A 13,833-nucleotide genomic window follows, 5' to 3' on the forward strand; every position below is an offset into this window, starting at 1 on the left:
GCCCTAGTTTTTAAATTTTTTATTTTTTTCGATTTTCTTGAAATATCTTTTTCCATTCCTTTACTTTCAGTCTCTGTGTGTCTTTTGAACTGAACCTACTGTGACCCTCTTGTAGGCAGCATATGTAAGGATCTTGTTTTTTTATCTATTCAGCCACCCAGTATCTTTTGATTGGAGCATTTAATCCATTTACATTTAAAGTCATTATTGATAGGTATCAGTAATTGCCATTTTATTATTCATATTTATGTTCTTTCTCACCCCCACCCCTCTTTTTTCTTAAAGTAGTCCCATTAACATTTCTTATAATACTGGTTTAATAGTAATGAACTCATTTAACTTTTTCTTGTCTGGGAAGCTCTTTATTTCTCCTTTGATTCTAAATGATAGCTCTATTGCATATAGAGTAATCTTGGTTATAGGTCCTCGCTTTTCACTACTTTGAATATTTCCTGGCAATGCCTTCTAACCTGCAAAGTTTCTGTTGAGAAATCAGTTGTCAGTCTTATGGGAGCTCCCTTGTAGTCAATTAAGTACATTTCTCTTGATGACTTTAAGATTCTTTCTTTATTTTTAATATTTGGCATCTTAATTATGATGTGTCTTTGGTGTAGCCTTCTTTGGGTTTATTTTCTTTGGTACTCTCTGTGCTTCCCAGCCTTGTATGTCTATTTCCTTCACCAGGTTAGAGAACGTATTATTTCTTCAAATAGGTTTTCAGTTCCTTGCTCTCTCTTTCTCGTATCCCTGTGTTGCCAACATTGGTATGCTTGATGTTGTCTGAGAGACCTGTTAAACTATTCTCATTTTTAAAAATTCCCTTTTCCTTTGCTATTCCGATTGGGTGTTTTCTGCTACCTCATCTTCCAAATTGCTGATTTGATCCTCTATTTCACCTAATTTACTGTTGATTCCCTCTTATGTATTCTTCATTTCAATTATTGTATTTTTCATTTTTGACTTTTTTTATGTTTTCTATCTCCATTTTTATGTTTCCTATTTCTGTGTTGAAGTTCTCCCTGAGATCATTGAGCATCCTTATAATCAATGTTTTGAACTCTGTATCTTGTAGATTGCTTGTCTCCATTTTAATTCTTTTCTGGAGCTTTGTTCTGTTCTCATTTGGGACAGGTTTCTTTGCCTCCCTGTGTTTGTTTCTATGAATTAGGTAGGGTTGCTATGTCTCCCAGTGTTGGTACAGTGGCCTTATGTAGTAGGTGTGCTGTGGGGCCCAGTGGTGCACTCTCTCTAGTCTCCAGAGCTGGGTGTTCCAGGTATGTGTTCTTTGTGTGGGGTATGTGTACTCTCCTGTTGAAGTTGAGCCCTGATTGCTGTTGGCACATTACTGGGTGGGGTTGACCCTCAGGATGATTGGTTGTAAGGACTGACCATGACTACAATGGAGGAGCTGTTGTGCATGGTATGACCCTTTGAAGCAGTATCTGCTGTATCAGGGCTCTGGTGGCTACAAAGTCTTCCCTTTTTGTGTGTCATTTGTGAAGGTAGTTGGGTGCTGCTCTGGTGTGATTTGAACCTCTCCACCAGGTGTGTCGGTTCTGTAGCCTCTTGGGAGGGGCTCAGGGCAAGTCCAGCTGCTGACTGTGCCCTTTCTGGGGCCACTTGATATGAGCTACAAAGTGATCTGCAGAAGGTTTCCACTTGTGTCAGACTTGGCAGTGCCTGGGAGAGACTAAATTGCAAATCAAGGCCAGTTGCTGCTAGTGTCAGGATTTGGGCTGCTTAGCAAGAGGTATGGGGACTGCTGAATCCAGATGCTTCTGTTTGGTGTTTGTGAACCTTTGAGAGGTTTTATGAAAGCCTGTATCATGAACAAAGACAAGCCATTTGTATGGGAAAGCGACTGGAACTGGTTTGGGTGGGCCTGCACGTTGGGTGGGGTGGAGTCTCAGGGAATCACCAGGGCCAGGAGAATGGTGTTAGCAAGGGTGAAGACTCAGATATGAGGCCCACCTATGCAAGCAGGCTGGGTGTGGGGAGGGCTCAACAGAGGAACAATTGCTTCTGCCAGCATATCTGTCTCGGAGAAAGCTCTCCCTCCATCCCTCACCCTGAAATCAGGCAATTCAGTTCCTCCCTGGATGTCACAGGTTCCTTTCAAGCTGTTTTCCCAGCTCTGGAGCTCAGAGTGAATGGATCCATCAGTGAGTAAATCCCTGTGTGGCCCCTTCAAGAGGAACACCTGGGACTCCAGCAGCCCTCTGTCTCACTCAGCCACAATATCCTCTAATTTTCACAGCCAGAAGTTATAAGGACTTCTGTTTCCAGCAATGGAAACTTGAGGCGAGGAGCCTGGTGTGGGGTTGGGATCTCTTGCTCCTCAGGGTGGACATCGGCAGCTGAGATATCCCTCCTAGTTTTAAACCACAACACATGGGTGTGGGACCAGCCTATTCCGTGTCTCCTCCTTTTCTACCAATCTACACTGGCTTCTTCTGTACATCCTCAGTTATAGGACTTCTGTTCAGCTAGACTTCAGGCAATTTCTCAGTGATGATTGTACTGTAATTTAGTTGTAATTTTGATGGGTTGTGGAAGGAGGTGAACACAGCATTTATCTATTCTGCTATCTTGACTGGCAGGCCCCAAAATACTTGGCTTTAAATAACACACTTTTAAATAACACACAGGGCAAAGACGAAGACTCAAGAGAAATTTAAAATATTTTGAACTAAATGAAAGTGAAAATACAATTTTCCATAATTTGTGGGATGCAGCAAAAGCAGTGCTCAGAAAGTATTGCATTAAGTGCATATATTAGAAAAAAGAAAAAAAAATCCCTAAGCTTCCACATTAGGAAACTTGAATAGAAGGGGCAAATTCTATCCAAAGCAAGAAGACAAACAATAATGAAAGTTAGGACAGAAATCAGTGAAATAGAAATTTAAGAGACAATCAACAAAATTAAGAGCTGGTTCTTTGAAATGGTCAATAAAATAAAATAAACCTCTATGAAGCCAAGCTAAAGAAAAGAGAAAACAGAAGAAATTAATGTCACAAAGGATAGAGGGGTCATCACTACTCATCACATGGACTTTAAAAAAAATGAAAGAATATTATGATTGTTCTATATCCAAAATTTGATAACTGACATGAAATGGACTAATTCCTTGAAAGACATAATCTTCCAAAACCCACACAAGAAGATATAATCTGAATATGTCTATATGTATTAAAGAAATTGAATCAATAATAAATAATGTCCAAAGAGGTTATTATCTGAGCATCATGCCCAGATTGGTTCACTGGTGAATTCTACCAAACATTCAACTTAGAAATTGTACTTGTTCTCTATAATTTATTTTACAAATTAGAAGCAGAGGGAATACTTCTTAACTCAGTCTATGAAGCCATCATTACCTTAATATTAAAGCAACAAAGACATTACAACAAAAGAAATCTACAGAGCAATATTTCTCATGAACAGAGGTGCAAAAATTCTAAAGCAAAATAACATCAAGGTGAATTAAATAATGTATAAAAATAATTATACATCATGACCAAGTGGGATTTTTTTCTAGGTATGCAAGTCAGGTTTGATATTTGGAAATCATATCAGTAAGCTAAGGAAGAAAAATTTCATGACCATATCAATAGATGCAGAAAAATATATGACAAACTTCAACATCCATTTATTATAAAAATTCTCTGCAAACTAAGAGGAGAGAAAAAGTCAACTTAAGAAAGAGCATCTGTTTTTTTAAAAAATCTACAACTAACATCGTACTTAATGGCAAGAAACTAGATGCTTTCTTGCTCAAATCAGGAACAGGACAAGGTTGTTCCCTTTCACCATTTCTATTCAATATTGCACTAGAAGTCCTAGATAATGCAATGAGACAAGAAAAGGAAATAAATGTTATACAGATTGGAAGAAGGAAGATATAAAACTGTGTTTGTTCATAGATGACATGATTGTCTATGTAGGAAATCCCAAAAAAGCAAAAACAAACAAAAAATTGGAGCCGATAAGAGATTGTAGCAATGTTGCATGATACAAGGTTATTATACAAAAGTTAATTGCTTTCCTATATACTAGCAATGAACAATTGGAATTTGAAATTTAAAACACAACACCATTTACATTAGCACTGAGAAAAATGGAATACTTAACTATAAATCCAACAAAATATGTACAAGATCCACACAGTGAACACTATGAAACTCTGATGAAAGTAATCAAAGAAGTAAATAAATGGAGAGATATTCCATATTTGTGGATAAGAAGACTCAATATTGTTAAGATATTAATTCTTTCCAACTTGATCTACAGATTCATTGCAATCCCAATCAAAATCCCAATGAGTTACTTTGTGGATATCAATACACTTATTGTAAAAGTTTATAGGGTAAGCAAGAAACCTAGACAACACATTATTGAAGGAGAAGAACAAATTTGGAGGACTGACAGACTACCTGACTTCAAGTCTTACTATAAAGCTATAATAGCCAAGACAATATGGTACTGGTGAAAGGATATGAGGTAGGACAATTAAGTTTGCGAAAAAGTGCTACAGACCTCACTGCTGAATATCACTATGGTCACCTTCGAAGTACTCCCCTTGGGAAGCTATGCACTGATGCCTGTGCCTAGTCCACCCGTAAAAGCAATTTTGGAACTTTTTCTGGAATGGCCATCAATGTTATCATCGTATTAACCTTGAAGTCCTGAATGTCATCAAAATGTCTTCCTTTCAATATTTCATTTATCTTAAGGTAAACAAAGAAGTCATTGGAGGCCAGATCAAGTGAGTATGGAGTGTGTTCCAATACAGTTATTTGTTTACTGGCTAAAAACTCTCACACAGATAGTGCCGTGTGAGCTGGTGCATTGTCGTGATGCAAGAGCCATAAATTGTTGGTGAAAAGTGCAGGTCGTCTAACTTTTTCACACAGCCTTTTCAGCACTTCCAAATAGTAAACTTGGTTAACTGTTTGTCCAGTTTGTGCAAATTTATATTTCTCTGATATCAAAACAGTTTAGCAACATTGTTGCAACAATTTCGCCAACATAATTGTCAGACCTCATAGACAAATTGATCAATGGAACAGAATAGAAAGTCCAGAAACACCCACACAAATATAGTTAACTGTTCTTTGACAAAGGAGCAAATGCTAGGAGAAAGGATAGGCTTTTAAACAAATGATCTTGGAACAAGGTAAAAAAATCACGCTAGACACAGACCTTACATCCTTCACAAATTTTACTCAAGATGGGCCATAGATCTAAACACAACATGCAAAACTATAAAATCCTAGAATATAATATATAGGAAAAAAACGAAGTAAACTTGGGTTTGATGATGACTTTTTAGACACAACACCAAAGGCACAATCTATGAAAGAAAAAAATTGATAAGTTGGACATCATTAAAGTGAAAGACTTCTGCTTTGGAAAAGACACTGCTACGTAAAAGAATGAAGAGAGCAGAAAACTGGGAGAAAAACAATCTTTGTCAAACACACAACTGATTAAGATTTGCTATCCAAAATGTAAAAGAATGCTAAAATTCAACAATAAGAAAATGAAAAATGCAATTAAAAACAGGCAAAAGATGTGAACAGATACCATATTTAAAAAGATATACAGACGGCAAATAAGCCAATGAAAATAATGCTCCACATCATATATCATTAGGGAATTACAAATTAAAGCAACAATAAGATACAACTGCACACTTATTAAGATGGATAAAATCCAAAACACTGACAACACCAAATGTACAATAACAGAAACTCTCACTCATTGCTGATGGAAATGTACAATGATGCAACCACTATGGAAGACAAGTTTCACCGTTGCTTTGTTTGTTTGTTTTGTTGTTTCGTTTTTTGCAAAAGTAAGCATACTGTTAACATAAACCCAGCCATTGCACTCCATGGTATTTAGACAAATAAGTTGAAAATATTTGCACACAAAAACCTGCACATGCACGTTTATTGCAGCTTTGATCATAGCTGCCAAAACTTGGAGACAGCCAAGGTGAATGGAGAAATAAACTGTGGTCCATCCTGACAGTGGGATATTACTCAGCACTGAAAAGAAATGACTCATAACGCCATGGAAGACATGAAGGAATCTAAAATGCACAATACTAAGTGAAAGAAGCCAAACTGAAAAGGCTGCATACTGTATGATGACAATTATATGATACGTGGGAAAGGCAAAATTATGGAGACAGTAGAGCGATCAGTGGTTGCCACAGGTTAGGGTTTAGAGAGGGATAAAAAGGCGGAACACAGAGGATTTTGAGGGCAGTGAAACTACTCTATGTGATGTTATAATGGTGCATACGTGTCATTATACATTTGTCCAAACCCACAGAATATACAACACCAAGAGTGACCCTAATGTCAACTATGGACTCTGGGTGACAGTGATGTGTCAATGTGGGTTCATTGATTGTGACAAATGTACCCTTTGGTGGAGATGCTGACAGTAGGGGAGAACGTGTGTGTGTGTGTGTGTGTGTGTGTGTGTGTGTGTAGGGAGTATATGGAAACCTCTCTACTTTCTTCCCAAATTTTCTGTGAATCTAAACTGTTTTAAAAATAAAGTCTATTAAACAAAAATGTTAGAAGAAGCCGTTGAGAATTTTTGAAGAATTATTTTGTAATACAGAAAATGTGACCAAAGAATCAAGACGCCATCATCAACAAAACTGACAACATACACAGTTTAAAAATTACATATGACCCCTTTGAAATGACTTAAGTGCAGTGCGGTGGCTAATAGCGCAGGATCAATTAAAACATTTATGGATGGGTATCGTATACAGAATTAGTGGAGTGCTACTCGGTCTTTTAAAAGAATGAGGAATCTCTTTACTGACTATTGTTGAACAATCTTGAGGGTATTTTAAGTGAAAAAAGCAAAATCCCGAGCATTATTAAACCATGACATCTCCTATGTCAAATTAATCAGCTCCTGCCTTTTTGGACCCACATCTTCAGCCCCTCCTAGAGTTCAAGGTCACCTTCCTGGTTGTATTATCAATTTTGAAGGACATGTCAGGCAGGTTATAATTTGTCTGGCTGCTTGCTATTTGACATGATACTGGACTTGGCTTCTCAATGCCCTGGTGTGGATCTGACGCTCCTTTTTCTCTTTCATACAACCACGTGTGCATTTTGAAAATAATTGAATTACTTTAAAAGTTTTATCTAGGACCACTTTTTTCAAACCAATATAACATCATTTTTAAATTAAAAGAATTATTTTTTAATGTTCTGACACCAGTGATAGTTTAATGTAATTATTGTTCACAGTTTCTCAAACAAGAGGTATACAATATCACACAAGATATATCAAGCTTTAAGATCATTTGCAAAGCAAAATAAAATAATATTTACTGGCAGCTATTAGTAATCAGAATTCGTGTTCAGGGATGAATATTCCTATAAACGTCCAAATCTGCTGGCTCATTTCTTAATTCCAAGTTTCTATGGAAACACCTTTTCTTCGTAACGGTGACTGTGATGCTCTGTACCCTTCACTGGTTTTATAAAGCCTGTCTTTTTTGGACTCAGAGTCAGAATGCTGCATTTCTTCAAAGAGAACGCATTCATTTTACTCCCATAAAGATTACCATTTCCTGGCGCACACATGTCCATTGCATGCAGGATGTGGACATTTATTCTTCATGGTATGTCTTGTTGCCTGAGGTCATGGGAGAAGTGTCAGGAAGCTGCAGCAATTTCATAATGTAGATCTACTCAGGGACCTGTGAAATATTCATGCAGTGAAAATCAAAAGCTGATTTATGTTGAGTTTTGATATGATCCCAGTATCATCACCCTGTGAACCCTAAAGGTGCCCTGGAGTTAGCTTCAGCAAAACCGTAAGTGGGATATCTGGGCTCCTGGTCTGCTCCTGACAAGCCCACTGAAAACAGGGCTGGGGATTGGCATGGGCTTGTCCAGAGTGAAGTTATGGGTTCATCCACAGCAAATAGTGGTCCTCATACTTTTCAGAAATAATAGGATTTGCTACTAGAGAATAACTCAACAAACAAAATAAACTACCAGGATGTCAGCTTTTAAGACAGAGATGTTTCACTGAGAAAGACAAATATCTCTTCATGAATCTGATGTTACCTCCCCCCCACCACCACCACAGAGTGGAATCCTGAGGGACGGCCTTCTTTCTTCTGCATTTGGCACTCTCTCCTTGTCTTAAAAATGAGATTGCCCCACTGCTGTTTGTGTAGTGTGTGTGTGTGTGTGTGTGTGTGTGTGTGTGTGTGTGTGTGTGTGTGTGTGGTATGTTTGGGGATGTATGGATGTGTGTGGTGCATATATGTGCATGTATCTCTGTGTGTGTCTTTGTGTGTGGTGATGTGTCTGTGTGTGTGGTATGTCTGTATGTGTGTGTACTCTAATCAAGACATAATTACAAGCAGAAGCATGCATAGGTCTTAAGCTCACAGCTCAATGACTTCCCAAATGCACACAGGCCTATGCAAACAACATCCCAGCCAACACACAGAAAATTGGCATTACCCTCCAAAGTCCTTATTCAGCTACTATTCTGATTTCAATTCCCATCAATTTGTTTTGTCTGCTCTAAACTTCATCAAAATGGATAATAAACATAGTAGGAACACTTTGTTCTCTGGTTTGTTTTTTGCTTAATATAATATTTTTAAGACTCATCTGTATTGCTGTATGTATCAGTGTGTTGTCCCTTGTAATTACTTCGCACTCCTTGCTATGAATGTAATATAATATGTTTATCCATTCAACAGTTGATAGATTTTGGTTGTTTCCAATTTTGGCTATTACTGATAAAATGGTTATTTTAATGCATGTCTTTTGGTGAACATATAGTTGCATTTTCTTTCCGTGTTGTAGGCTAAGGGGTAACTACCTGTGAGTGGAGTTCTTGGATCAAAAGAAGGTTATATATTTAATTTTGTAAGATATTTCCCGTTTTCTACAATTGTGGTATAATCTCACACTCCTTCCAGCGATACATGTGACTTGCAGCTGCTTCAAACCCTCACCAACATTTGCTATTGTTGGTCTTTAATTTTAGCCATTCTAGTGGGTTGCTGTGGTTGGGCTTATTGTAATGAGTTTCCATGTGTTTACTGGTCATTCATACACATGGCTTCCTAACTGAAAAACTTGACATAAATACGCATGCCCTTGCTTTTGAGAGACTAGAGGAAAAATTACTTCTTGATTAATTTTTCTCTAGTCTTAAAAAACCTAAGAGAGAGGAGAGAATGGGCTTCACTCTACTAGGCAGAGCAAATGCCAAAAAATTGGCAAATGGGCTTTAAAGATTGTGGGATTTTTGCTTTTCCATTTTGATTCTCTGTCCTTCAGTTTGGGTGTTGTAGTCCTAACTCAGACACAATTACAAGGTGCTGATGTTTATCCTAGTTTACCTACTTCATCAGAGACAAACTCTATACTCTTTGTGGCTTTCAAGACTCTGCTCCCTGTAGTACACTTCTCTTATGGCCTTGCCAAAATAATTGGATATCAAATGCTGTCACAAATTTGAGCTAAGGCAATGACAAATTATGAGGGACCACGGTGTTAACTGTATACAGATTTTGTTGTAGTGGACCTGCATACCCATACACACAAATCGAAAGTGTTCAGCCAAACAAATTTGTATAAAGTGCACATACATGAAAACGTAAACCATTTTTAGCACTATAAAAATTTCCTACCACCATGACCTCTCAACAACCACAAAGATAATCACTACTCTGATTTTTACTAAAATAGGTTGATTTCATTTGCTCTTCAATGTTATGTAAATCTGATTGTCCAAATGTGGACTCTTGTGGCTGGCTTCTTCCCCTCAACATTATGTCTATGAAATTTATCCAGGTGGCTGTGTAGAATAGCGGCAGGTTATTTTTCATCATTGTATGGTATTCTACCACACAAATATACCTCAAATCATTTATCCACCCTATCCACGGCCATTGGAGTTATTTCAAATTGTTGGTCTTCACAAATAAATGCAGTCTTACCATTCACATAAATATTTCAAGTGCACATATGTATGTATGCATTTCAGGTTGGTGTGCACTGGCTGTGTGTATGTTCTCCTTTAGTAAAACTTGCAGTTTCCCACCATGGTTGTACTAAGTGACACTTCCCAGCAGCGCATCCAATTCCTTGTTGCTCTGCCTCCACACCAGCATCTGGTATGGTCAGAGGTTGTGTACGTTAGTTATCCTGGTGACTGTGGTATTATTTTATTGTGGTTTTAACTCGCATATTCCTGATAACTAATGGGGTGGAGAACATTTTTTTAAAAATACTTTGTTTTTTAGAGAAATACTAGGTTTATCGAAAAACTGAGCAGAAAGTACAGTATTCCCGTGTACCCCCTCCCCTTAAAGGTTCCCCTACTGTGTGGTGCACTTGTTATAATTGATGAACCAATATGGATGCATTATTAGTAACTAAAGTCCATCGTTTACACTAGGGTTCACTCTTGGTGTGTACATCCTTGTGGGTTTGGACAAATGCATAGTGACATGTCTCCACCGTTACGATCTAATACAGAATAGTTTCACTGCCCTAAAAATCCTCTGTACTCTGCTTTTTCATCCCCACCCCTCACCCCCAGAAACCTCGGACTTTTTTACTATCTCCATAGTTTTGCCTTTTCTAGAGTGTCCTGCACTTGCAATCATACAAAATATACCTCCCTTAGGTGCTATGTAGTGAGACACTGTCACAGAGCTACTTCCTCTTTTTATTAATAGTCCAAAGTTTTCTGAGTATAAAAGCAATGTGTGCTTTCATAGAAAACTTAGAACATAAGAGATAATATAAAATAAAACCATGGCCTCAAAACAAGAGAAAGGATGTAAAACTATATGTAAGTTATCCCAACTTTGTAAAGAACCAGAACAACTTGAATCTAGGACTGACTCTAGAAAAAAGGACTGAAAGGCAAAGTCCTCGTCCTCACCAGCCTGGAGGCAGAATGAGGTTGCTAGGGCTCTCCTTTCCCGTAATTAAGATGGCTCAGGGACTGCACCTGTGGAGGAAGCATCTGACCTGGAATGCCTCCCTTCCCCACTTGTTTTGGGTGTGTCCATGAAGCCTAGAGTGTCATCAGGAAGGAGGCCTCAAAGTTCCCAGGCCCAGGCAAGGCCCTCTACCACTGTCCACCCCCACCCCCACCAGGCAGCAAGCTTGAGAGGCGGCTGACAAGGAGCTGTGGACCCTGGCACTTGTGAGCCAAGGGCAGAGCAGTGCCTGGGGCTTGCTGAAAGGGAGGCCCATCCTGCCATCCTTTCCCAACCCTAACAGGGGCCCCAAATCCTCCCAGGCCAAATGAAACCTTCCTGAACTGGCCCCTGCAAATAGATGTCCAAAGGGCCACTGTCCCATGGCTATGCAAAGAGAAAGTGGGGGGGTCTTCAGTGTCACACACCTGCCCTACACGTGTGGCCACTGAGATTATAATTAATTATAACATTCCTTTTTTATATCTCTCAGTGCTTTCTAAACTGTCTGCAATCAATATTTTAAATAATAATAAAAAGTAATCAAGAACCAAAAAATCTTAGGAGGCTGCATTTATTGGCTGGATGGTTGGTGTAAAATTTACACTTCAGGAATTTTCTATCATTTATGCAGTTCTGTTAAAACCCCACCGACAGGTCAGTAGATGAGGCTTATAAAAACTTCTGTTCACCAGGAAGCTCCACACCCTGGCACAGGCTCTTAGAAGCAGTCGGAGTGGCATCAGCATGGGGCCCTGCTTGCTGTCCTGCAGAAGTGCCAGGGAAACCACAAAAGGGGACTCTCTTCTCATTCTCTACATTCTTTCACAGCTGAAGTTACCTAAAATGAACCCAGAATGCCTTGTAATGGCAAAGTGTTCAAGGGAGAGTGGAGGCTGCTTGTCTGTGCTCCGGCTAGAGAGCTGGCTTTTGGGATGACAGGGCCATGCACTTGTTTCTTCAGTGGCCACAGGGGCAGTGTGGGCGTGGAGCACCAGCTATGCCTCTGAGACACAGCAGGTTTCTGGATCTGTCCATACCACCCTCTTTTCCACGACTTTCAAACTGGCCTATATAGAAAGTGCTTCTGACATGGGAGGGCTTGAATATACTCTCATTTAACCTTCACAGTGGCCATGCCTTCTGGGTTTTCCAATTTCCTTTTTATACGTAAAACAGGAAGCTTTGGTAAGTTGAATGATTTGGCCAGAGTCAAACAGTGTGGAGCCAAGGTTCCTGCAGGACCTGAGTTTTCCTAGGCAATTATGTAAGTGTGGGAGGCAATGGTAGATTACATGGCAGCCCAGTCCCTCATGGGTGTGTCCCTTGTACTAGGTTGCAGAGAATGACTCACGGAGGTTTTACTGTTTCTAAGACGCAAAGTGTCTCGGGGCTCTAAATGGCACACTCTCGTGAGGAAGGTCTGCTGCCTTGTGGGCCTTGGCAGGACACATGACTGGGCTCTCATACATTCAGCTTGGGCACCACAGACCATTCATGCAGTTCAGCAAGCCCCACACTAATACAGGTTCCGCTCAGCAGCTCTTTCGCAGCTGTTGATGTGCTTTGCCGTCATCTGTGGGGCAGGTGAGGGACACACCTTTGTGAAGGTGCTGCAGGCCATGCTCCGACACCTAATGAAAGCCATGTGAACTGTGGCTCTAGGCCTCAAGACCACAACGTGTATTGTGCCAGCAACATGGCAGTCAGCAGAACTCCCTGAGTGTCTTTTGAGGGTGTCCCAGCAAAATACTGAGTTGTCCTGCCAATACAGAGGACAACAGCACGCCTAACGTATCTGGGTGCCAAGAATATCACACCAGCTAGGAGATTTCAGAGTAGCCAAACTAGCTTTACAAGGGCTTCCCCAAAGAGCTGTTATACCTGAGCCCTAGGGCACTCATTTATGGTGGACTTCCTTAATAAAGGGTGATGCTGACATTCCTCCCAAAATGTTCACATTACACTGGAGCGTGTCATTGAAGTGCCTCACCTGCCTGCCCCCTGTTACTTTCTGGGGGATACCTCTCCCCCACCCCCACCCCGGGCCACCACACCTCCAGGCAGCTCTTCTTTAGACCCGTCTGGAGCCGTGCGGCAACATGCTCAGCTCACCATCAGCAGATTTCTGCCAGCCCCGGGAAGGAAGGCTGGCATGCCAAGATCTCCAAAGGAGGATGCGCCCATGAAGGGTTCCTTTCACTCGATCAGTTATTTAACATCTATTTGATGGCATGGGGACATCTCCAGCCATATTACCTGTGATGTATTTTTGAGGTTCATTCGGTAAAGTTTTTTCTCTCTGTTCACAAATACTGTACTGTAACAACACAAAGACTGCTATTTATTCCTCCAGGTAGATCTGGGTTATACATACAGGTGAGAATGCAGAAAACAAAGAGTTTCACAGTGAGAGATGCATGGACCTTAAACAGAAGACAAGACTTCTGTTCCCCAAGAGCACTTGCAAACCACAGCACATCCCTTGGTGCAGCTTTGCATATTGAAGTCATGTGATACCAAATTGGTACAATTTCCATTTGCTCTGCAAATGCCAAGCTAGGTGAGCACATCTTTTGCTATGAGAACCAACACTGAGGTATTCAAATCTTAGATGGATTTAGGCATGTATATTGGGAAACATTTAAACAGTTCTTAGCTGAACACTCAGGCTTCTCACAGCTTAAATGTCTTCTTTCAGCAAGGCTAGTTTGAAGTGGTTCTCTCCTAATTATGGGCTGGGCCTCCACGGGGACTGGAAAGTGAGCTCTCCTGCTGGAGAGTCTACCCAGATAAGAATTGCCCAGCTCGTTGGGAGAGAGGAGGG

The sequence above is a fragment of the Rhinolophus hipposideros genome (assembly GCF_964194185.1).
Source record: "Rhinolophus hipposideros genome assembly, chromosome: 11".
Classification (NCBI taxonomy): Eukaryota; Metazoa; Chordata; class Mammalia; order Chiroptera; family Rhinolophidae; genus Rhinolophus; species Rhinolophus hipposideros.